The 24,872-nt window shown below is 34.6% G+C and overlaps 1 long non-coding RNA gene across 5 annotated transcripts in view; it reads right to left on the bottom strand.

The window, feature by feature from the left end:
• The window catches only part of LOC144282845 (uncharacterized), a 124,295-nt gene that overhangs the window by 37,513 nt on the left and 61,910 nt on the right, over positions 1-24,872 (bottom strand). The gene's annotated exons all lie outside the window — the stretch shown is intronic.

Below are 24,872 nucleotides of genomic sequence, written 5' to 3'. Positions count from 1 at the left end.
AAACAAAAAAATTAAAAAAAAATTAATACATAAAAATCTATTGAGCAATACCATGCATACTCTGAGCTAATTAATATCAATTACTATTTTCATAATATATAAATATAAATTTATTGAAAACATAAAGTCTTTTCAGAGATAAGGTACAATACAAAAAAGTGAATGAATGAATGAATGAATAAATAAATAAATAAATAAATAAATAAATAAATATAAAAATAAAAACAGTGAAGTGCACAGAAGTAGAAGGGGCAAGTCTGTAAAAGGAAAGGCAAAGTACACAGTCCTTCAAAGATCGCACACAATTGCTTTTGAGTGCCATTTCTGTTCTCTCAGGACTTTGGTACTATTAACTATGATGATGATGATGATGATGGCTATTTTTGATGCCACAATGATTTCCTATAAGGCAAAATCATTATTTTCCTCAGAGTCATAGCACTATTAAAATATACTGCAGATACAAAACAGAAACCGTGGATTCATGTGTTTTAACTTGATTATTTATTTAATATTAATTCAATAGGCCATTTCATAAAAAGTACTACACCTTATAAAGTGAAAATAAGTACAATAAGCCAGAAACACTAATGGTAAGCAAACATTGGTACGTAAACATTGGAGTTTGTAATGTTTCCTCAGAACAGTAATTTATAAGCAAATGTCTATTTCATTTTCCTCTAGAATTTTGAATCCTTGAAAAAAATTCCATTAAGTGCAACAAATCCTTAACGTAAAATTTAAATAGTTGATAAGCTTCTCATATTGCAATTGTTAGCTTAGAGTTCTCAAGAGATTTGGCTCTGAAATTAGATACAATCACTTTTCTGCCAAAGAAAATTACATCAGTTTAATGAAACTATCACAAACTAGACCAAGCAATATACACATCAAATAGATCAGTTTTCAAAGATTGGTCTTCAAACTTTATGACTTGTAGTCCAATAGAATAGAAAAAGTTGCTCAAATTCTAGCAATCTTTTTTATTTTAGGGAGCAATTTCTTCTCAATAGTGAAAGGTCCTTTAGGATCTAAAGCATTAGGCCTGTAAGTTTTATGTGATCATGTAATTTATCACCTGAACTGGGACACTTTTGAGAGTATCAGGAGGGGCTATTAATAGTAATTACATGTAATTACATGAGGCAACAGGTATAAATTGGGACTATGTTGAGAAAACTGTAGCTTTGGTCACTCAACTGAGTTCCATTTGAACTGAATAAAAAACTTTTTTTGTTGTTAGATTTGCAGTTTTTTTTCTTTCTGTCCTGTATAAGAACTAGTCTCCCCAGAATGTCTCACCTAAGGATACTTTCCACAGTTTCTCAATAGACCTTTTCCCTTTTGTTTTGGGAATTTAAGTAAAAATTAGCCCCTGGGTCTGCTTAACAGTATTCTCGGCATTTACATTACTCTTCTTGGTAGGTTATTAACTAAAGAAACAAAACAACATTTGCTGTGGTACCTACATCTATCAGTACTTTTATTTTGTGATCATAATTTTTTTCCTAAAATGTCTACATTTCAAATAAAGCATTCTGTAGATGGATTTGAAGACTGCTAAAACTTCCATTGAAAATATTTGTTACTTGGTTGAAATCCATTAAGAAATATAAAAATAAATACTATGATTTGTTTTTAAACACATGTAGCTGGATTATAAAATTTTTAAATTTGAAACTTATCTATAAAATGAACATAGAGGACAAGAATGTCATAACCAGAATTTTCTGTCTGCAGCAGTGTGAACTGATTGAGACACCAATCTTCAGTATGAAGAGTGTGCGATGCAAATAAATACAGAATCATAGCACAGAAAACTACTGATGCTGCAAGACATGAAGTGAATTAAACATAACCTTGTAAATGCTCATATTTCCATCAAGATATGAACATTTTTCATGTCATTTCATGACTCTATTTTGAAGCAATAATTCATTATCTATGTACTACTTTGCCGTGATTAAAGTTTAAATGGATGAGCTAAATTCCACTGAGCTTTGAAGAAAACTTAAAAACTTAATATCAAATCACATCTCTGAGCAGTTTGTAACTAAATGCAAAGCTTTTTCACTGTAGCTTAAAGCAGGGTTTTGACATATAATGAACAGTACAATCCATATAAGTAACTGGCACCTATACTGATAAACTTACCAAATATATTCTATTTCTATTAAGCTTTCATGAATTTAAATAAAAATGTCTTTTTTTTTTTTTTTTTTAGATAACAGAAAAACTTCTGACTTTCTTCAAAGGAAAATGATGTTCAAGTTAAAATCACACCTTAGAACATTCTAAACACTATCACAGCTCATGATGCGAAGTTCAGCCTTCGTAGTCCTCAAACAAACACACCTGACATATGTCATTCATCCAAAACATTCCTGCTGTTGTAACCACAGTATATCAATGTATGAAAGTCAATTTAGGAAATGATGGAAGGTTGTCCTGAAAGCACACCTCTTGTTAGAGCTGGGTCTCAAGCTGAATTATAAAAGGTAGGTAAGCCTTTTTAGAGTAAATAGAAAACCTCAATCTTCCATGAGTTAGTTGCTACTCTAGTGGAGTGCAGGAAGTTCTGGTTTAAATAATTAAGTAGTATAAACCAGAGATTAGGAAATCCAGGTATTTTTAAGATTTTTCTATTATTCACTTATTTATTCTTCCATTACTAATTCATTTATTCAACAGACATTTATTTTACCCCTCATATGCAGAAGACAGACACTAAACACTGCAGAAGATAAACCAGGATAAGACAAAATCTATATACCCTGCCTACAGTGGGCAGAATAATGGTCCCCAAAGAGGTCCACTTATTAATCTCTGAAATCTGGAAATATCTTACACAGCAAAAGGAATTTTGCAGAAATAATTAAAATTAAGGATTTCAGATAAAATCATGCTGGATTATCCAGATGTTTCCAATGTAATTAAGGTTTTTTTTTTTTTTAAGATTTTATTTATTTATACAAAGATCTTTATAAAGGGGACAAAGATGTCACCATCAGAAAGAGAAATTTGGAAATAATCTACTGGTTCTGAAGATAAGGATTGTAGATGGCCTTTAGAAGCCCAAAAAGGAGATTTTTCTTTAGAGCCTCCATAATGAATATAGTCCGGCAGACACTGTGATTATACTGTGGTAAAACCAATTTTGAAATTCGGACTTTCAGAACTGTTATATTAGTTTAATAATAATATATATTATTTAATAAATAATAAATTTATCTTGTTCTAGACAAAAAGTTTGTGGTAATTTGTTACAGTATTAATGGAAAACTAATCCACTATCCTAAAGGAATTTGTAGGCTAACAGAACTACAGCCTAAATACTGAAGTTAATAACAATAACAAAAATTAATATCTCTTTGAGAGAGAAAAGCATGAGATATTCTGAGTAAGGGACAGATGGGGCTAATGAGGGAAAGATGGGTAAGGGGCTATGGGATCAGATTCACAAAAATCCCCAAAAACATGGAGGTGAAAGAAAACAAGAGATAAAGAAACAAACCAGACCAACCTGTCCTAGGAGTCAGAGGTGGGGTCTTGTTATAACAGCTAATTGTGAACAAAGAATTACCAAAAAAAGACTCTAAAAAGGAAGTAAGCCATTAGAAGTGTTATCACTAGTTCTTAGTCATTGGTGATATCAACAGAGATGTTAAAAGAATTTAGATTACCTGATTGGCTTTCAATAAAAGACCAACCCTACAAGCCCCCAGAGGCAACCCTGTCCAGACCTTGAGAGCTTTTTCTGTATCCTTGCTTAATAAACTTCTATCACTTTACTCACTCTCTTTTGTCCAATAGATTCATTCTTCCACTCTGTGAAACAAGAACCTTTCTCTCTCCTTTCAATGATAATTAAATACTAACAATTCATTGAGCACTTATTATATGCAAGACACAATCTAATTTTCACAATTCTTGGAGTAAAAATATTTTTTACCATTTCTGAGTAGGAAAATGATTTATTATTATTTTTTACTTTAAGTAAGACTAACATTCAGAAGTATCATTTTTGAATCTGTACTGTATGATTTCAGCTCATGAAGCCTAATCCAATTGTGTTATAAACCCATCACTAAGCCCCAGTTGAGGAGAGTTAAGGAAGTTGAACAATGAAGGAGAACTCTAATCAGGCAAAAGAATTTGTGCATATGTTAGTGGAGGTGGTGAAATCATTCTTTAGCCCAGAAGCAATAAATGCAACATACATGTCCTGCATAAACATCTAAATGTGGAGGCCAAGAAAAATCAAGGCCATTCCACCTCAAGTTTAGCATTAGCCCAAGTACAGGCATCTTAGGCCCCTGTGAATAAGAGCTGAACTTTACAGGAAAAACTGCAGAATGTCCTCGGCAGAGAATACCATATCAGAAAGACAACAGAGCCCAGCCCATGGCAGAAAGCCCCATATTAGAATGAGAACAGAGCTCAATGTCCTTGAAAGCCCCATATTAGAATGTAAACAAACTTGAGAAATTCCTCCACCCCTTCTGAAAATCCCCTAGACCAGCCTATAAAAAAAAAAAAAAAAAAAAAAACAGCTGTAACCCACTTTGGGGTCCAAGTCCCTGTGTGTCTGGTAAAGCTTGAGCTTGCAAATAAACCCTCCTGCGCTTGCATCGGTATCGGCTCCTTGGTGGTTTCTTGGATTCACAATCTTGGGCACAACACTAAATTCAAGTTTTATACAGTTTATAATCACAGTCTTTTACATATGCTATGTTTTATTTAATTGAAAGGATCCTGTTAAATAAGATTTTACCCTTTCTCAATTTTTAGGTAGCTTCCATTGAGTAAATGTTCCCCCAGAGTAATGAGAGAGCCAGTCTGACTTGGTGAGAACACAGACATAAACCAATGGCCCAATACTAATTTATTTATCTTTGTATATTCCCATAAAATTTTATGAAGTCACCCACATACAGAACACCCACAAATTTTTATTGAATAAACAGATTAACTATGAAGGTAACCAAAATATTTTACGGTTTGAAGTGTCTTAAATACCAATGTCGCAAATACTTCCACAAAAAAATGAATTCCGTCTCATTTGAGGGATTAAAGTCATGTATTAAAGTATTTATTTTCAGTGTCAAAATGAAAGATGCATAGGATTCTATTAAAGTAATTTTAGTAGTGAAGAATTTAAATGGGAAAATAACAACATCATACTTTAAATTCAGGAAAATGAGAAAACTAAATAAAAATGTCTTGAAATTTTGTTTGAGAGATAAAGGGAATCTGCAATATAGGCTAGTATTCATTGAAATGGGAAAAGCAGAAACTGTATAAAGCATTTTTAAAATAGAATTACCAATTTTGTTGAATGATTAAATGTAGAGACTACTGGGAACAGAAAAAAAAAGGTAATTCCATTATTTTGAAATTAGGTTACTGGGAGCTTCATGGAGCCACTAGTGGGTAGGCATGTCCAGATGAATTCTGTTTGGGACTTGCTGAGTTTGGGACTTCACATGAAATATCACCCTGTAGTGTGTTTTTGAAGCGACAGAGCTAGGTTCTTGTCTCACAGAGTAGAAGAATGAATCTCACAAAGGAAAGTGAGTAAAGCAATAGAAGTTTATTAAGCAAGGATGCAGAGAGAGCACTCAGGAGTGAAAGGGGTCCCTACAAGGTTGCCAACTTGGACCTCCACTGTCAGTTTTTTTTTTTTTTTTTAATTTTTATTTATTTATGATAGTCACAGAGAGAGAGAGAGAGAGAGAGGTAGAGACATAGGCAGAGGGAGAAGCAGGCTCCATGCACCGGGAGCCCAACGTGGGATTCGATCCCGGGTCTCCAGGATCGTGCCCTGGGCCAAAGGCAGGCGCTAAACCACTGCGCCACCCAGGGATCCCACTGTCAGTCTTTTATTTAGAACTGAACAGGGAGCTTGTGGCCTTATCATTCTTGTGATTTCTTGGTTTGAATAAGGGCTGGTGATAACATCTTTAATGATTTACCTCTTTTAGGGTCTGGGTATTCTTTGTTAGTCACAGATGACTGTCATAAAAAAGACACCCTCCCACCCACACCTAGGGCAGGGTGGTCTGGCTTGTTCCCTTATCTCTAGTTTCCTTACACCTTAGCATTTTTGGGATTTCTGTGAGCCTGATCACATACCCCCATCTCTCTCTCTCTACCTAGCCCTGCCTGTCCCTTACTCATTTTCTGGGAAGTCAAATTTCTAGTATCAATTAATAGGTTTTTATAAGGGGGGATGGGGTCTAATGAAACAACTGTTAGAATGACTGGATATAAGTGATTACTTCTGTAAGATTTCTCCATGCCTTTAACATTGCATATGTAACATGGCTATGTAAGAGGAGTGAATTCTGGGTTATAGAAAATTTTGCCAGCATATTTTCTGTAATATATGTCTAGAGAACATAATTTAGCAAACACGAATATAGGATTTTCCCATTGGTGATTAAAATAGAAGGATTGCAATTAAAAGAAACAAAGTGACTAGGGATATTTAGATGATAGAAGTAATAGGGGAATGTTGTGAGGACTGAAAATAGTTAAGAAAAATGTACAGTTAGAATAGAATGAGGATGAAAATGAATAACTTGTATATCTTTCTTTCTTTCTTTCTTTCTTTCTTTCTTTCTTTCTTTCTTTCTTTCTTCTTTTTTTTGGAAATAGGAAAGAATATACCAAAGAGGACAGGTAAACTGAAATGAGAGAATGAAAGGAGTCAGAACACTGGTATCACTGGAAGAAAAGAAAAGAAAAGAAAAAAAAAAAAGATTTCAAGAAAGATTACCTTGAGAGAACCAAATTCTGAAAATGGTTTGTGGGGAATAAATACTGAGAAAAAAATGCTTGGGGATCAATTCTGCTATTCTCCTATTCCTCTGGTTATTTCAAAGAAAGTACATTCAGTGGAGTAGTGCAGTCATAGTTCAGATTGAAAGGGGCTAGGTAAGTAAGTGATAAGTCATTTGAGTTATAAATTTATGAAAAATTTTAAGATGTTGGTGAAATGCTCAAGACAGAAACTTAAAGAAGCAGCAGATTAAAAAATTTAAAAAAAATTGGTGATTACATAGAACTTGTGTTTATTTGTAGAAGGAAATTAATAAAAGAGCAATGAAGGGCAGCCCTGGTGGCTCAGCGGTTTGGTGCCGCCTTCAGCCCAGGGCCTGATCCTGGAGACCCGGGATCCAGTCCCACATCGGGCTCCCTGCATGGAGCCTGCTTCTCCCTCTGCCTGTGTCTCTGCCTCTGTGTGTGTGTCTCTCATGAATAAATAAAATCTTAAAAAAAAAAAAAAAAAAAAAAAAAAGAGCAATGAGACTCAATTAGGTCCAAGAGAACAATACAGGAAAAAAGCAGAAAAAAAAGATTAAGATAAGCTGTAAAAAGTGAAGAAATAGGGGGAAAAGGGATAAGAAAGATATTTTTGTAGAGACAAAAATGAAAGTGCCTCGGATAAGATTAATTCACTGTGAGAAGCCAAAAATGGGTAGGAACAGAGGTCTCTGCAGGTGCACACAATTGCTCTGGTGAAAGCTATATTGTAATGAAAAGATCACTGTCCTTAGAAAAAGAGAGATGTCCTACAGCTTGCCTTAGTCACTTTGTCAGTATATACCCAGGAAGTAACTCTACCTTCTTTTAGTCTTAGTTTTCATATTCTTTTTGCAGAAAGTGGTTTGTAGAGGATAAGATTCTTAAGGTAGATGAAAGTTATTATGATATAATCAAAAAGACAAAGAAAAAAATCACATATTTTTCCACTGCTTTTAAAGAATGTTTTATCCTTCAAGACATTCTGGTCTTTCTCCAATATACAACTTTAGGAATTAAAAGTGTCATGTACTTCCTTTGTTCGTAGATCTTCACAATGTGGATTTGGTTTGGAATTTCTGTGCTAAGATTCCCTGTTCACTTTTCCAAACCACTCTATTTTCCTGCTCTGTGGCCCTGGAAAGTTGATCTTGGTTGGCTGCATCAGTGGGGTCCCTTGTTGTTTTTCTCTTTAATTCTAACATTGGGAGTAACTGTCCCAAGACTGCAGTGTGGGAAAAGAGAATGGTCACAGCCACAGCTTCCCTCAACCAAAGGCACGACTCCTGTAGAACAGCATTCTCCTGGAGCTACTACTCTATTGCTCCTTAACTTTTCTTCTTTAGACCTTGGGATGATAATAGCTCTCTGCTATTGCTTGGAAGTGTGCATCACTTATTTGTTTCCCTTAACTCTGCCAAAAACTTTGTAAATAATTGTGCTTTTCCTTAATTAAATTATTTTCAATTACACCACTGGCGTGTGTCAGTCTCCTCTAAGGGCCATGACTGATGCAATCAGAGGATCTAGGTGTGTGTACGCAGTGGAGCATGTCCACTTTTTAGACAGGATCCCACTTATTAATTATACTATAAGATTATACTCATCAGTCCATACTGGTTAAACTGTGTGTCTTTAGCTCTGGTGAGTTAATCTAGCCTACCATACCATTTATTTATTTCTGTAATATAAATGATAACACAAAGGCAGAAAAATAGGCATTTTTGTCTAATTTCTTACTTTCTGTGTCACTGAAAAAATTCTTTCGCGTCTAAAAACTGTGAATAATTATTTCACCTGTTTTGATAAGTAGATTAAATATGCAATATATGGGAAATATAATTGAAATGTGCCTCAGGCATGATATATAGCATAATGTTATTGCTCTGTGTCTTTTCTTTATCTTTCTGTCCTCCTCATTATCTCTCCTACTGTTGTATTGGTTGCCACTCCATTGGGAACAGCCATCCCATGGGAAACATGAACTATGATCCCTAGATCTTCCAGTAAAATGCAGAGAAAACAACTTGGACTCATCACTTACCCTATTCTAAGATTCCATTCAGGCTATTTCCATTATTCTCCATATGCTATTTATCTCATCCAATACCAGAAACCCAGGCCTTCCAATTCAACCACCCCTGGAAATATTATTCCTATGTCACACCTTATATCTCACAACCCAACTCAATTTCCTTTTCTTTCTTGTCTAAAAACTTCTTAATATTACCTCTTGAAACTCAGCTTATCATTAGCAAACACTTTAGAAATCCTTCAAGGATTTTGTTTTACCCCAGCTCTTCTTCAATGCTATGTGGAGGACAACACGTTGACCTTACTGTATCATCACAATCTATCCCATCTTGTCATTTCTCTTTACTCAGCTTAGAGACCACAGCTTATATGAAAGTTCAATAAAGCTTATATGAAAGCTGTATTCATCAAAATACAGAAAAACAGAACCAATAGGAGATTTTATATATAAAAATTGGCTCCCACAATCAGTTGTTGGATCTGGCAAGTTTTAAATTTGTAGAGCAGGCCAGCACTGGAAATTCAGACAGGATTTTTCTATATTACTGTCTTGAGGCATAATTTTTCTCTAAGAAACCTTAGCTTCGCTTTTTAAGGTCTTCAATTGATTAGAGAAGGCCCACCTACATAATTGAGGGTAATGTCCTTTACTTAAAGTAAACCAATTGAAATTTTTTTTTTTGTTTTTTTAAAGTTTTTTTTTTTAATTTATTTATTCATGAGAGACACAGAGAGAGAGGCAGAGATGCAGGCAGAGGGGAGAAGCAGGCTCCCTGCAAGGAGTCCGATGTGGGACTCGATCCCAGAACTCTGGGATCACATCCTGAGCCAAAGGCAGATGTTCAACTGCTGAACCACCCAGGCATCCCCCAATTGCAAATATTAATCACATCTACAAAATATATTCACAGCAATATTCAGATGTATTTAACAAAAACAGGCATCATAATTAAGCTGAGCTGATGCACAAAATCAACCATCACACACCTTTAAATTTTTTCCCATTACATTTTTTAAATAATTTACCTGCAAAAAACTCTAACAACTAGTGTATTCTAAATACTTGCCAACTGTATCTTCCCAGTAAAGTCAGGTTCCACCACCACCACCAAGATATATATTTTAGATCTCTCCTCTAATATTAAACCTCTAGCATATACTTTTAAGCTTATCCCAGTGCTTAGCTGATAAACTTGCAATAAAATTCATTAAAATAAATAAGCAATCATAGAGAAACTCCCTCATTTTCTCATCATGAAATCTACTAAGTTGCCAGCATTCGTCGCTATGTTGTCTTTCTTTTCTTTTGGCATGATGGATGAAACAACAACACCTGCTTTAATCAGTCCAGTTCTTCCACTTGTGATCTGTAGTCTCTTAACTCTTTACTCCTCAAGGAATTTGTTCTGGCAACTGAACCAGTGTTCTCATGAATTATCAGTTTCTTTCTTTCACTAGGCATTTCTATCAAATGTTCTAGTATCCCTTGATGTATGAAATAAACAAAAACAAAACTAATGAACAAAACAAATACAAACAATCCTTTTGTGGGACTGCAGAGAAAACATTTTTATACTTATATACTGAAATATTTTACATCTCTATATATTGTTATATAGAGATAATATTTTGCACTATCAGATATCCCTAGGTAAATTTTACTGGACCTTGGGATCTGAGTTAAAACATAAGCCTTAGTGAAAATCCTGGAGAGATATACCCTCCTTGAGGTAAGTGTTTAAACTTCAAGAAGTATAAACACTTGGGTTGTAAAATCAGTGCCACACAACTGATCTTTCCTCCAGAGACAATTATTTATATTCCAAAGGGTTCTTCCCTTTTGTTTTCAATAAAAATTTGTTTATGACAGAAAACAATATTTTCTTATCCTCTCTCAGGAAGGGAGATGTAATGTTTACTAGCTCTCAGATTTATATTTTTGGGATTCCTTACCCACAGTGAAGTAAGTGTAAGATGAACTTTCTATCATGTCATCTTAAAAGTGAAAAACAAAACCTTTATAATATTGCTGCACAACATAATATATTAAATCAGATCGGTATTATTACCATTCAAGAAAAAGTAAAGTATGATTAAAATATTAACAAATAGCTATCCTAAAAAAAGAATGCTAGAGGGCACCTGGGTGGCTCAGCTGGTTAAGCATCTGCCTTTGGCTCAGGCCATGATCCCAGGATCCTAAGATCGAGTCCCACATCAGTCTTCCTGATGAGCAGGGAGTTTGCTTTTCCCTCTACCCCTCATCCTGCCCATGCTCTCTCTCTTTCTCATATAGATAAATAAAATCTTTAAAATAGTTCTAGAATATGAGATATAATTAAATCATCTACTGGTGACATAACATCAGATATATCAGAGTTATAGCAAACTTTTATTAAGGTAGCAAGGAAATATATATACACACAAAAAAGTAAATATATACAAAAGTAAAGTAAAATAAAAGAAAATAAGAAAAAGAAAAAATTATAACAATAATGCAGTAAATAGATATGCTCATAGCAGTTTCATGTGCAGATTTTTTTAATAAAACACATATGTGTAAATTATATAAATACAGAAATATCTAGATAGACAGAAGCTTTTTTTTGATATTGTGCCTTGTAGCTTGTCAGTTCCTTGGCAAACATAATGAATTTACTACTTTAAAGGGAAAACTGGTGTTGGCTGGATCAATGTAAGTGATGCTTTCCATGAACACACTGGAAAACTATGAGGAATTGCCATTTCTGGCTACAGCTTGTCACACCTGAGGTGGAAACATTCTTCCATCTATCCCATCATTTAAAGATGCTGATGATTACATGCAAATACAGGCAGTTTTTGAATGAAATGCTACCTGATATTCATCACTATTCTTGTACTAGTTACGATCATTTCCTGGCAAAATAAATGAGACAGACTGAATAATTTCCCCCTAAAATTCCATTGAAACGATACAACACATACAAATAAAGAATAAAATTAAAACAGTGCTAGCAATGGGGAAATATGCCATCAATGGATGAGAAATTTGAAGATGTCTGGAAGAAAATAAGTAGATGGGATCAGAGTGAAAGAGATTAAGTAGAAAAGAGAGCAAATCAAAACAAGTTAAAGAAAATCTTTCTAGGAGGTAAGTTTAGCCCACCATATTTTATTCTACACTCCAATTTTTTCTCTTCTTCATTTCCTCAGTTTTGGGGTTCAACAACCATTCAATGCTCTCCTATAATAATCTCTAAAGGACGATCGGCCTGTCATCTACTGTTTCCCAAATGACCAGCATTTAGTTTCTCTCAGAAGATCTCCAATAAAAACAGACCCACATAGTTATTGAGAGACATCATGGCAGATACTTCTGCAAACCACTGTAGCATTTTGTGTAAAAACAGGTAAAATCCACCATAGATCACTAGACATCTAATGTAAATCCATCCCAGGAAAGAGAAAAGATACAGATATAATTACTGATTCTAGAGAAAACAAAGATACACACATACATAGGTCTCTCTACCTACCTACCTACCTATCGTTTGATCTATCGATCGATCGATCTAATGGAGACTAGTAAAGTTCTAAGATGACTCTTTCTTCCTTTCTTCTTTGCTTCTTTCCTTCCTTCCTTCCTTCCTTCCTTCCTTCCTTCCTTCCTTCCTTCTCCTTCTCCTCTCCTTTTCCTTTCCTTTCTCTCTCTCTCTTTCTTTCTTCCTTCCTTCCTTCCTTCCTTACTTCTTCCTTCCTTCCTTCCTTCCTTCCTTCCTTCCTTCCTTCCTTCCTTCTTTCTTTCTTTCTTTCTTTCTTTCTTTCTTTCTTTCTTTCTTCCCCAGCCCCCATGCTTTTCTCTGAAAATTGGAATATTCTTGAATGGGAAAAGTTGTCCAAGAATGTAAGGCTAATGTTGCTAGAATGTACATTTATGCTAATATATATCACAGACACAGTATTAATTTCACTGCTAACACATATCACAAACAGATCCAGTAGAGTGAGGATTCAGTGTTAATTTCTGATTTTTCCTTACAAAGATATTGATTAAATTATTATCGAAGATTAACTAACAGGGATCCCTGGGTGACTCAGAAGTTTAGCACCTGCCTTCAGCCCAGGGCATGATCCTGGAGACCTAGAATTGAGTCCCATATCAGGCTCCCTCCATGGAGCCTGCTTCTCCCTCTGCCTGTGTCTCTGCCTCTCTCTCTCTCTCTCTTTCTCTCTCTCTCTCGGTGTCTCTCATGAATAAATAAATAAAATCTTAAAAAAAACAAAAAAACAAAAAAACAAAGATTAACTAACATCTCTATCCTATCCCTTATTTTCTTATACCAATACCATTTTTACTTCTATTTATTGAGTTACTACTGAAGCATGTGCTAAACTGTAGGTGATTAAGAAGTTACAATTGTTATTAATTAATAAATTTCTAATCTGAAGAATGCCAGATCCTGCTAAATGCCAGGCATTGCTTGAGGTACTGTGCACATATTGGTAAGCAGGTGACTGTTCTTTGGTAGGCATAAACTTTGAAAAAAAAAGATCTAAATAATAGAAATTCAGTTAGTGAAAATCTGCTATAAAAATTAAAATAGAATTATAGAATAGAAAGCAATAGAGTATATAGTTATAGGTAGAGTACTAGTCTACTTACTAAGTGGGGAGACTTACGTGATGATATTTGAATTAAGATTAAACTGATGGGAACTCCTCGGTGGCTCAGTGGTTGAGCATCTGCCTTTAGCTCAGGGTGTGATCCCAGAATCCTGGGATTGAGTCCCACATTGGGCTCCCTGCATGGAGCCTGCTTCTCCCTCTGCCTGTGTCTCTGCCCGCCCCCACCTCCTCCTGTGTGTGTGTCTCTCATGAATAAATAAATAAATAAAATCTTAAAAAAAAAGACTAAACTGATTTGAAGGAAAGAGCCATGTGAGGATTTAGGGGGATATGGGAAAGGGAGAGAGGAAATTTCCGGACAAAGAGGATAGGAAGTGCCAAAGCTCAAAGGTAGGAAAGAGTTTGGGTCATCCGAGGAACAAAAGGAAAACAATTTATAGGATCTCCCTCAGACATAGCTTCATCTATTATTCAATGAGAATAATAAATTACTTGTAATTTAGAGCTGTTGTGAGGATTGAAGGTGAAGTGAACATAGAACATTTAGTAGACACTGATCTGGTATATATTAGAAGATGCAATTATACTAACCAATTATCATCATGATTATAAAATATTATCTACATTTTATTCCATGATAATAAAGTAAAATATTTTTCAAGGCTCGCCTAAAAACGTGGAATAAAAGCAAGTATTTTAAAAAATAAGGATGATAATGTGCAAGCTGTTAGTGAGCAAAAATTACACCAAAGTGAATTTTTAAGAATAAGACAGTGAGCAATATGCAATATAGCATATTAAAAATAATGATTAAGGTGCAAGAATTCAAATTGAGGCTCTACCCACTGATTTTTATTTGCTTCTGAGTTACTTGCTAATTATCTTTGGGCTTCACTTTCATCTTCTCTGAAACAGGAATGATATGACCCTTACAAAGGTGGTGTAAAGTCTCACATCAAAGTATTTTATTTTCAACATAGCACTTAGAAATATTTTCTCTTTTAAAATATTTCATTTACCCATCAATTGTTTTCAAATTATCACAACTAGAATGTAAGTTTTATTAGAAAAAGAACTTGCTCTGGGTACTTATAATCATGCCTGGCACATAGAAGTATACTATTATATTTGGTAAATGACTGAAATGAAGGAATGAATGCTAGCCAAATTGTTTAAATGATATATCTATGAAACTAAAAATCTGTGTACTTCATAATACTTTCAGTAAATTTAAATGATGTCTAAATCACCAAGTTTAAATGATCCTATACTGTTGAATCAATAGTAAGATTCAGCCCTATATGTCAAATTAACAGATATTCTAATGATGATGGCACCATGCAAATCTTTAGGACTGTACAAGTTAGGAAACATGGTGGACAGCTGGAGACCCTGGAGAACTGAATGGTTAGGTGAACTAGGTCAATGTGAAAAGTTGGAGTGTAAAGACTTTTATAGACACCTATGTGCACGCGTGTGCGCGCGTGCGCACGCACACACACACACACACACACAGCCTCAATTAAATGCCCTGAAGAGATACTAATAGAAAACACTTTTTCAAGTAAAATTCAAAATGAAATGAGTCATTTTGATTTTTTTTCATGTTTTAAGAAACGTAACTATGAGTTTAAGAGGCAGCATTGTAAATAATGATTACAAATACCCACAAAAAGAAAGATCATTTTGTGAAGGCTTTCTTTTAAAAGATTACTAATTGCATCAACTTTTTTTAGTTATGCTCATTCACATTCAATAACAACATCCTAATAAGCATCAGCTTCAAACACAGAGGGCATGAATCATCAAAAATCGGTACTTTTCCTCAGCATAGGTAAGAGCAATTATGATTTCCTAGTAATAGCTCACAGATTTGAGTTTAAGAGAAATAGGGATTTTTTCATGAAGAATTTTTACTTTGAATATCCTTCCAGACTTACAAAGAATGAGTCAATTGAATTCTTTCAGGGATAAATCAAGCTCATTAAATTGATTAACCTCAATATTTCTCCTAAGGTATGCTCTCCATGGCTTACATGTAACCAAAATACTTAGTGAAACATTTTCAACAAGCTCTCCTCCCTGAGAATGTGTGTATCAGTGACTAATTCTTATAGACCATTAGTAAGGTATTAAGTGGAACAAAGCTTTTCCACCCAAGGCCAAATTTAGGGATTTCTGAGTGAAGAATTCCAGAACCTCTAGATTATAATTACCATCCCACAACCACTACTGTACATATCATCATGATTACTTCTTCACTTACAAAAGCCGCAAATCCTCTTTGAAGATTATTAACATGAGTCCATATTATGTAACATGAGTATTATTTTCCTACTCCACTCCTCTTCCAATTCCTACTCTTCTGGTACATTTTAAGGCATGCTTTCCAGGCTATTTTTTTGTGACCATAAAGCCTAAGGGTGTTTTCTGTTTTCTTATAAGAGAACATTACTTTTATAAGTTTATTTCACTTAATAAACACAGCTCCATGACACCAGAGATGATATATGTGTATTTTGTAGAAAGGAAACAGACATTTTAAGGAAGTTAAACAGCCCTGTATTTGTACATATCATACATATTAATATTTGTGTACTTGTGCAACATACATGTACATATGTGCATGTGTTTATGTATATGCTTGTGAACACTGTTTCTGGAAAAAGAATCTTTGAAGATTGATTGCTGAGTCAAACTATAGGGTTATTTTATGTTTGACAGTTCCTGGAAAACTGTCCTCTAAAGAGACTAGAACAAATTTTACTTTCATCATTTAATCATATGTGGAGTAGTACTTTATCTTGCATCTTCAGCACTCCTAGATCTCATCAATCCTTTATTATATTTTTCAATACTGGTTTTAGGTATATTTATTTTTGTTATTTGCAAATTATTTTTCTACTAAGATACTAAGGATATTAACCCTGGGTTGTATAAGTTGTAAATACTTTTTGTCAGTCTATTTTGTGTCTATCCTTGAACTAGTTTTGATCCAAAATCTCAGCCTACCAAGAGTGAATAAAAACCCCTAAAAGTCATGCCAAGATTGGTTTGACCTCTTCAGGGACCTTAGAACTGGATATGACAAGGATCTACGTTATTTTGTCTAGGAGACACAAAAGTCCTCTTTGTGTCCAATTCTCAAGACAGACATATAATGACTTCAATAATCAAGAAGAGAAACATCCTATACATGAGGATATACCTCTTGGACTTTATTGTAAAACTTCTGACTTACAATATCCTATAAAATATAACATAAACTTATTGAATTTTAATCACTTTAACAAAATAAGTTATGAAATGAAATTTTCACCTGAAAACTCTGATTCCAAGGACAAAAATCATACTTTTCAACTTGATTATCGTATTTTCCAAACTATATGGAATGACAGTACGTGTTAAGTCACATCAACAATATAAAATATGTATGCACAGTATTCTGGTACCAAGTAAACACCACCATAAATAAATCAAAAGTATAAAAATTACCTGCATAATAAATAGAGTGTTTATAAATGTATAGTCATTTTACAGGTACAGAGAGGCCTCTGATGTTTGACCATCTGGCAGGTTGGACAGGAGATGTCCTTGAGGCAGATGCACCTGTGAAATACTAAAAGTTACTTTGCAACTGTTAGTCAAATAAGTGGGTTTAGAAGCATAGCTGTGAATATAATAAAATGTCTTGTCTCTGCTAGGAACTTTAATTGGTATATTAGAAAAATAACAGCTAAATCTTTTTTCTATGTTTCACTGGATTCAATGGTTTCTTCCAAACACCTTAGATAGGAAGAACAGCATTCCTTGTTGACTACCTGTAGTATAGAGTATATTTGAGGTTAGGAAAAATTTTGCTAACATCAACACTTAAACACAAAAAGAAAGGAAAGCTGAAGGAAAGAAATAAAAATTTATTACCTTCATTTTATTAAAAAGAAAATTGATACTTCACCACAGAGCTTTAATAATGACACAACCCAGTAATGTGAACCAAAGTTTTCAAATATCAAGTCTACTGTTATTTCCACTACACCCTGAAATTCCATGTAAGTTATAACATGAAAATTGAAAAGTTCAATTTTTATAATAACTAAAAGATAAAAAACCAATTTATATAATATTTATATGGAATTATACTGGGGTTAGAAATTTTAAAATATACAAATTAATTGTAAGAGTTATATTTTAAATAAATCAAAAGAGGGCAGCCCCAGTAGCGCAGTGGTTTAGCGCCGCCTGCGACCCAGGGCCTGATCCTGGAGACCTGGGATCGAGTCCCACGTCCGGCTCCCTGCGTGGAGCCTGCTTCTCCCTCTGCTTCTCTCTCTCTCTCGCTCTGTATCTCTCATGAGTAAATAAAATAAAATCTTTAAATAAATAAATAAATAAATAAATAAATCAAAAGACATCATGGTATTTTGGCTAAGGCAAATAGAAGGAATGTTGAAGGTGAGATGCCAGGGATGATCATAATCATTCATCCATGCTTTTAAGGAAAATGTATAGTTAATTTGAGTTTTATATTTCTCCCCACACTTAGACTGAAGAAAACCTAATGTGACACCCTCCATAATGTCCTTTAAGTCTTGACTGAAATCTTTTAAAGTAAATCTAGATATAATCAACCGATACACCAAAATTTCTGAGTAGAAATACTAATTCTGAAAAATATGTTACCACTAATATTAGTTCTTTTTTGCCCAACAGACAAGAAAAGTTGAAGCTCTGGAGATTCTGATTCAGCTGTCTTGTTTTGACTCAGTTTTATTTCTCCTAAGGCTGAACTTAAGAAATATTTCTTTTATGTTATCCATTTTACCTCCACTTTCTCTTCTTAATTCCCACTACTCTCTTTTTCTACTACAAACACACATCTGCCACAAGAAAATCTTGTCCAGGGATGTCTCCATTGATGGTTAATTCTCCTGAAAATAACTCTTAAAAAGTTAATATTTCTATTGTGGATCATATTTTGGTACACTTTATATTATATATAATTTAATATTTTCCTTAATGTTATCTTGTTTTTTCTTCCTTTCCTGCCTCCCCTCAAACACACAACTACATTCATTTGCTATTTGCTTTGAATTTCCCTGCTGTGAGATGACTATTTGATTAACCACATGAAAAGTACAGTTTCAACATCATTTCTATTAAAATTCACTTTGTTCAGTAACTGACAAAGAGTAACATCAAATATCTACAGGGTGGATTAATATGGAGTTGAGGTCTCAATGTGCATCTCTTGTTTTTCTCTTACCTGGCATGTAACAAAGAGGTCCTCAGAGACATCACATTGAGGACTGGGTGACAGAAGGCTCTGAGAGTCCATGGTTGACTTTGTTATTTGATAGCTGACCCAGGAAGATCTGACTAATGCTTAGGAGTGCCTGCTGAAAAACGACTCAGCTGGGTAGAACATGTGCAGAGACTAAATGGCAGCAGAAAAACCAAACACCTGCTGTCTGGTGAATTAATATAGGCAACCATAAGCTGGGAGAAGAGATTGTAAAACAGACACCAAAATTGTACATCTTCAAGAAATCCTGCATATTGGTTTAGGTAGATCACATAATCCTCAATCTAAATAAAGACTATACCAAGGAATCATTTAGAACACAGAACGAAGAGACCTATGGAAAATAGAACACAGAAATTTTGGATATAATGGACTGTTTGATTCCCATAATATATCTATATAGGAAAGCACTGGCCTTTCTAATAGTCAAGTCCTCCCTCCAGCTGTGAGTTACTGCTACACCTCCCTCCAGGGTGCATGAGAATAAAAGCCTAAGCAGTGAAGGAAGGGGCGTTATCAGGAATCCAAGAGGATGACAGAGAAGTAGGGACAAAGCTGTGCCCTCTCCTCTTCCTTTTTCTTAGTAAATAAGAATTGACATTCCAAAGCCAATTCTGAACTAGGCCATAGTACTCGATTATTTTCAAGCCAAGTGAAAATAAAGCTCTGCTCTCATAAAATATGAGTCTTATGAAGTAGCACTGGTCTGAAAATACAAGGAAGAAATAGAAAGGAATACTGGTATGAGATTATATTATTCCAAGATTTTTCACTGAAAATGAGAAGAACAAGAAGGGAGTCGGTGTGTTAGAGAATGACTAATGGAAGGAGCTAGTAGATAGCAAGTCCTAATCATACTGCTGAGGCACTTGTCAGATTCTTCTCTGAACTGGAATATATAGACACTTTAAACATTCAAAAGGCTAGGAAAGAAGGAATGCAAGAAGCAATTTATCCTATTCATTAAAGTGTTACTTTGGAACACTTTGGAAAAGTTGCTCCCAGATAGTTCTGCAAAAATATATGTCTACATTTAAATGAAGGGCAGATAATACTCTATCTGAATGTCAGCAGTTTGAAGAAGAAAAACATGCATTGTTTGGGGGCAAATTCCATGCATCCTGAGCATACTTTGATAATTGCCCTTTATTAAATATCACACAGTAGAATCTGACATTGTGCCTTCTCAAATACGACTGTGAAGATCAGGTTGACCATAGGGTGGGCACATATAATGGAGCAAAGGATGACTTCATTCATGGATGGTCAGGCTATAAATCCTCACATTTGCTGGATTTGAGAAGAGTGTAAGGATTCAAGCTTGAAGAAGTGGAGGTTGTTCTTGATGAATGTAGCTCTCAGGTAAATACAGGTACACAGAGGGTAGAAAATTGGAGATTTTAAAGGTAGTAACATCAGCTTCAAAGCCACTGTGGCCTTGACAATGATGAACATGTTTAAGGCCTTAAAGACAGGAGCCCAGGTTGTCCCCATGCATAACAGAATCTTCTTTAAATACCAGCCTGAGGGACGGGAATATGAGTAACTTCTAAGTGGTTACTCATATTCCCGTCCCTCAGGTTATTCTAAGTGGTAATGACATTGTTTAGTGATGCTTTTCTGACTGTTGGAATTTAATTTATTCATTCTTATTTTTGTCTCCAGTAGGTTCCCGAAGGCATCTAGAAAAGAATTTCACTGTATGCATTATTGGCATCAACTTCCATACTCTCCACATTGTTGTTTCTGCTGTGACACCGTCTAGTCCTGTATCACCTTCAAGGAAGTCATTGTGGCTACATCTGCCTGTCACTTTATGGGAAATTAATTTAATTTTTCTGCCAGTCCTGGGCTACATATTGGGCCAGCTTCTTTCAGGTCGCCTCCTAGGTCAGAGGCCAGAACAAAGGCAGCTTTGTTTCCTTCTCCACTCCTGCCAATACCATCTCTTTCACCATCCTTGTCCTTGTCAACAGGGCACTTTCTGTGTTAGTCATCAGAAAGCTCTTCCTATTCCATAGGCTCTCATAGCCTTTGTCAAGATGCCAATTCCTTGCCCCAATGCAGGTGTTAAAAGGAAGCATGATAATCTCTCTATTGCTCCCCAAATCCCAGAGGTCATTCTGCAGCCAGAAAAGCTCACTTATTTCTGACCTAGAACATCAAGGTTCTCCTGATTCTTCTCATCCTTTGGCTCAGTCATCACCAGGAAGCAATTATGTGGCCACAATCCAAAGGAAATATGAATAAAGCAAGACAGAAGTTAAATGGTCAATATCAGTATAAGCTGTTAAAAATAAGTCTCAAGAGGATGATAGAATCTCTATATTCTTTTTATCTTATTTTCATCAAATAAACAAATCTTGAATTTCTCTACTATGAGACAGTAAGTATTTAGTTGAGGGAGAAAGTGCCTAATAATGGATCTCAGTGACCAACAGTGGAAAGAATGAATGGAAAGCTATTTACAGTACAGTATTTACAATGACCTTAAATTTTCTTTTCAAAGTGTTTTCCCTAAACTATTTTCAGTTATATTATTTTACGAATTATATCAATTTACAATCCTTTGTATTCTCTTTAATAAATATGAAATTTAAACACATAGATTTAGATGCTTAATATTTCTGTTCTAAGAATGGATAATTTTTAAATATCATATAGTTAAGTTTTCCCGATTTTACTGCATATGTCTTTGTATGTAAGTACCCTTTCCCCTCACATTGGTTCTTAATTAAAGGAAGAATTTGATCTGATATTCGTCACCTAGAAAAAACATAATGATTTTTAGAAGTAAAATAGACACTAATGGATGCTAAGGCAGGCTTTATGATCCTTCTTGATGAATGTGCATGAAAATGATAAATCAAGCCTATGATTCAGCTGTTATGATATAGATCATCGCTGCTATAAGATGACAGCTCAAATATGGTCTTCCTAATCTTGCTCTGATGCCAGGATGTCAGGCAGATTTTTGTGTATTAGGTAAGAGCATGCTGAATGGCACTTAGATTTAAGAAGCTTCACATTATTGTACAGAGTCTAAAGTTGATAAATGTTGAATCAGCATTACCCCACAAGCCAGGATGGGGAAGTGCTTCTGCATCGAGTGGGGAGTGGTCCTTCCTGTTTCCTAAAGATATACAAGTGTGAGGATATGCTTTATGAGACAGAGGCTTTGGATCTGTAATCTATCAACAGTAGTCACTAAAATTTTTTTCCAAACATTCATTGTCTCTTGAAAAAGGCAACTCCAGTTCCACCATGCTAAACTGCTAAAGACCAACTGCTATTACTGTTCAACCTCCAGGGATCCACTGCCATCCCATCGGAGGTCCTATTGCAGGGTAGAGGTCACAGTGATCACTGCACTTGCAGAATCTGCCCTTGTTGCCCATGTCCAAAAACTCTTATATCAGTTTGGCTGGGCAACTCTATCTCTACCTCTTCTACACTTATCACAAGACTCATTGAGTCAGCCAATATATTCTTAAAATGAATGCCAGGACTGAAGTGTTGTTATGCTGTTCTAAAATACAGTCTCCACAACACAAAATATTCTTTTTTAGACTAAAGAGACTAGACTCAGTTGAAATAATTAAGTGCCTTTTTGAAAACCCTGAAAATCAATGACATATCTATTTATGCATCTATTTATCTATGTATCCATCTATCATCTATCTGTAGATACATTGTACACATAGATGGACACAGCCAGATAGATATCAGTAGACTGTACTAGTAAGAAAATACAAATTAATATATTGATATATTTTTCTGCAACACTGGCAACCTCACCTATTCATTTGTTTAACAAAATATTAAGAAATATTAAGAAATTTTAAAACATGGTGTATTCAAGTAGCTACCACTGGAAAACATAGGCAAAGGCTCTTCCATCACTGGAACCAATTTTCCATGTTTTCTGTATTTAAAGAGAGAGTATAAACAAAATTTAAAATAAACTATACACAAGATAAATCATAGGAAAAAACCGGGGGCCTTAAGACAGTTGCTAATACTATGGATGTCACTTAAACATTCTTGCTGATTAGCCCAGTAGCTCCAGGCAATGTAAATAGCTGTTAGGAGATTTTCTTTTCAAAAGCACTTATCCGAGCACCCGGGGCTCAGTTGGGGACATATCTGCCTTTTGCTCAAGTCATGATCTTAGGATCTTGGGATCCAGCTCCGTGTCAGGCTCCCTGTTAAGTAGGGAGTTTGCTTCTCCCTCTCCTTCTACCCCCAACTTCCCCTCATCCCCAACTTGTGCTCTCTCCTTCTCTCAAATAAATAAATAAAAGCTTAAAAAACAAAAGTATTTACAGTTGGCTACATTGAAAAATAAGATATCTACACATATCTATGCCTTTATGTAAGTGTTTCCACGGTTTTTTTTTTTACGATTTTAATATGTATCATCCAAAATATGCTCTTTTAAAAAATAATTGTGAATCCATGAAAAAATAAATGACCTTTCACGACATAGCACATCAAAAGTCCTGTGGTAATCAGTCTAAGTGATTTTTAGATTAAGGTGATATAAACAAAATTCTAGGATCTAAAAATCAGAGGCCAAGACTTTTGACAGCATCTTGAGCATCTGAGTTAGCACAGTTATTTCCTCATGAAAGATCATGAAGAATCTGTTTCCTCTTAATCTCTTACATTAAAAAAAAGGTTGTAAAATGTTCAAATCTAAGCTGAACAGTCACTGAACAGCTGTTTTTGCAGCAAAAAGTGAAAGAGATTCTATTTTCATTTAAGTGACTGATGGAAGAAATTTTTTTTATCATTAGCATCAAGGAAATGTGAGACTACATTTTCCTTTTAGTTATATGTCATTTTTTTTGACGTTGTTTACATGCTGAACACACTAACGTGAACCTGAAAACAGGGCAAAGTTACAAAATTTATGTAAAGAAACACATTAAGAAATCCTAGCCTTTTAGATATTCATAAATCCTACAGTAGAGATGACCACAGTATTGTTATTTTTTGCAACACAGTCAAGGAAAAAGAAAAAAAATGAGTTACTGATCTACTTAACATTACATACACCACACACATACAGAGAACAATCTTTCTCAACTAAGATACAAATATTAAAAAAAAGGTAAATAGTAATCAACATGCATAACATAAAAGAGAGTCAACTCTACAATATAAACTATAGACCACTTGAAAGTAAAAAGAATAGCCCATTATGACAAGAACACTTATGATTTTTAGCAGTATTCACTAATAATTTGATATAAAATGACCCAAAGTTCTAACTCCACCAGAACACTGATGTAGTCTACCAAATCTGGTGGAAGGTGTATTACATTTTAAAAGTTAATTTCTATTACAAAAGGATTTAAATTCCTAAAACTATTTATTCAAATTTTGGGGGGAAATATTAAAATGGTGCTATGTTATTTGGCAGATTCCTAGAAGCCCAGGAGATGTATATTTCTTTACCCCTTACCTTAGGTAACTTGAATATCACAATTATAAACTGGAAAATGAAAAGGATCTTTAAGTTCTCTGTAATATATTTTTAAAGTCATGTAAATCAATACTATATTATACATTAACTTGAATTTAAGTAAAAACTTGGGGAAAAAAAGGTATAAGAACTATGGGAACATTTTCATAATGGCAATGACTATATTTAAACTATTTGCAATATTGTCCTCAGTACATAGCATGTTGCCTGGCTTATAGTACAGGTGCTTATTAAATATTCACTTAAAAATGAGTAAAATGTGCTTTCTGTTCTTTTGGAAATTTTCCAATATTTCAACATTTCTCTGTAAGCATTTCAGCAATTCAATAAAAATTTCTTAAATACCTGAACATATGTGTACTTATTTTTATCACACTCAAGTAAACAGAATTAAGAGTAATTCTGATCATAACAGTATGATATTTTTTATCATTGGCACACACATGGGCTTTTAGAATTTATTTATTTACTTATCCTTCCTCTGTCCCTCCCTCCTTTCCTCTTCTCCTTCTTCATAATAAAGCAATATGTACTATGAAACCACCACCCTCTCCAAAGGCTAAGACCTTAACAATAATTTTTATCTAGCCATGTGATCCTACCCCATCCTATGTCCCTGTCTCCCTC

The sequence above is a fragment of the Canis aureus genome, chromosome 14 (assembly GCF_053574225.1).
Source record: "Canis aureus isolate CA01 chromosome 14, VMU_Caureus_v.1.0, whole genome shotgun sequence".
In the NCBI taxonomy this organism is placed as follows: domain Eukaryota; kingdom Metazoa; phylum Chordata; class Mammalia; order Carnivora; family Canidae; genus Canis; species Canis aureus.
This window is presented reverse-complemented; position numbering and strand designations above follow the sequence as displayed.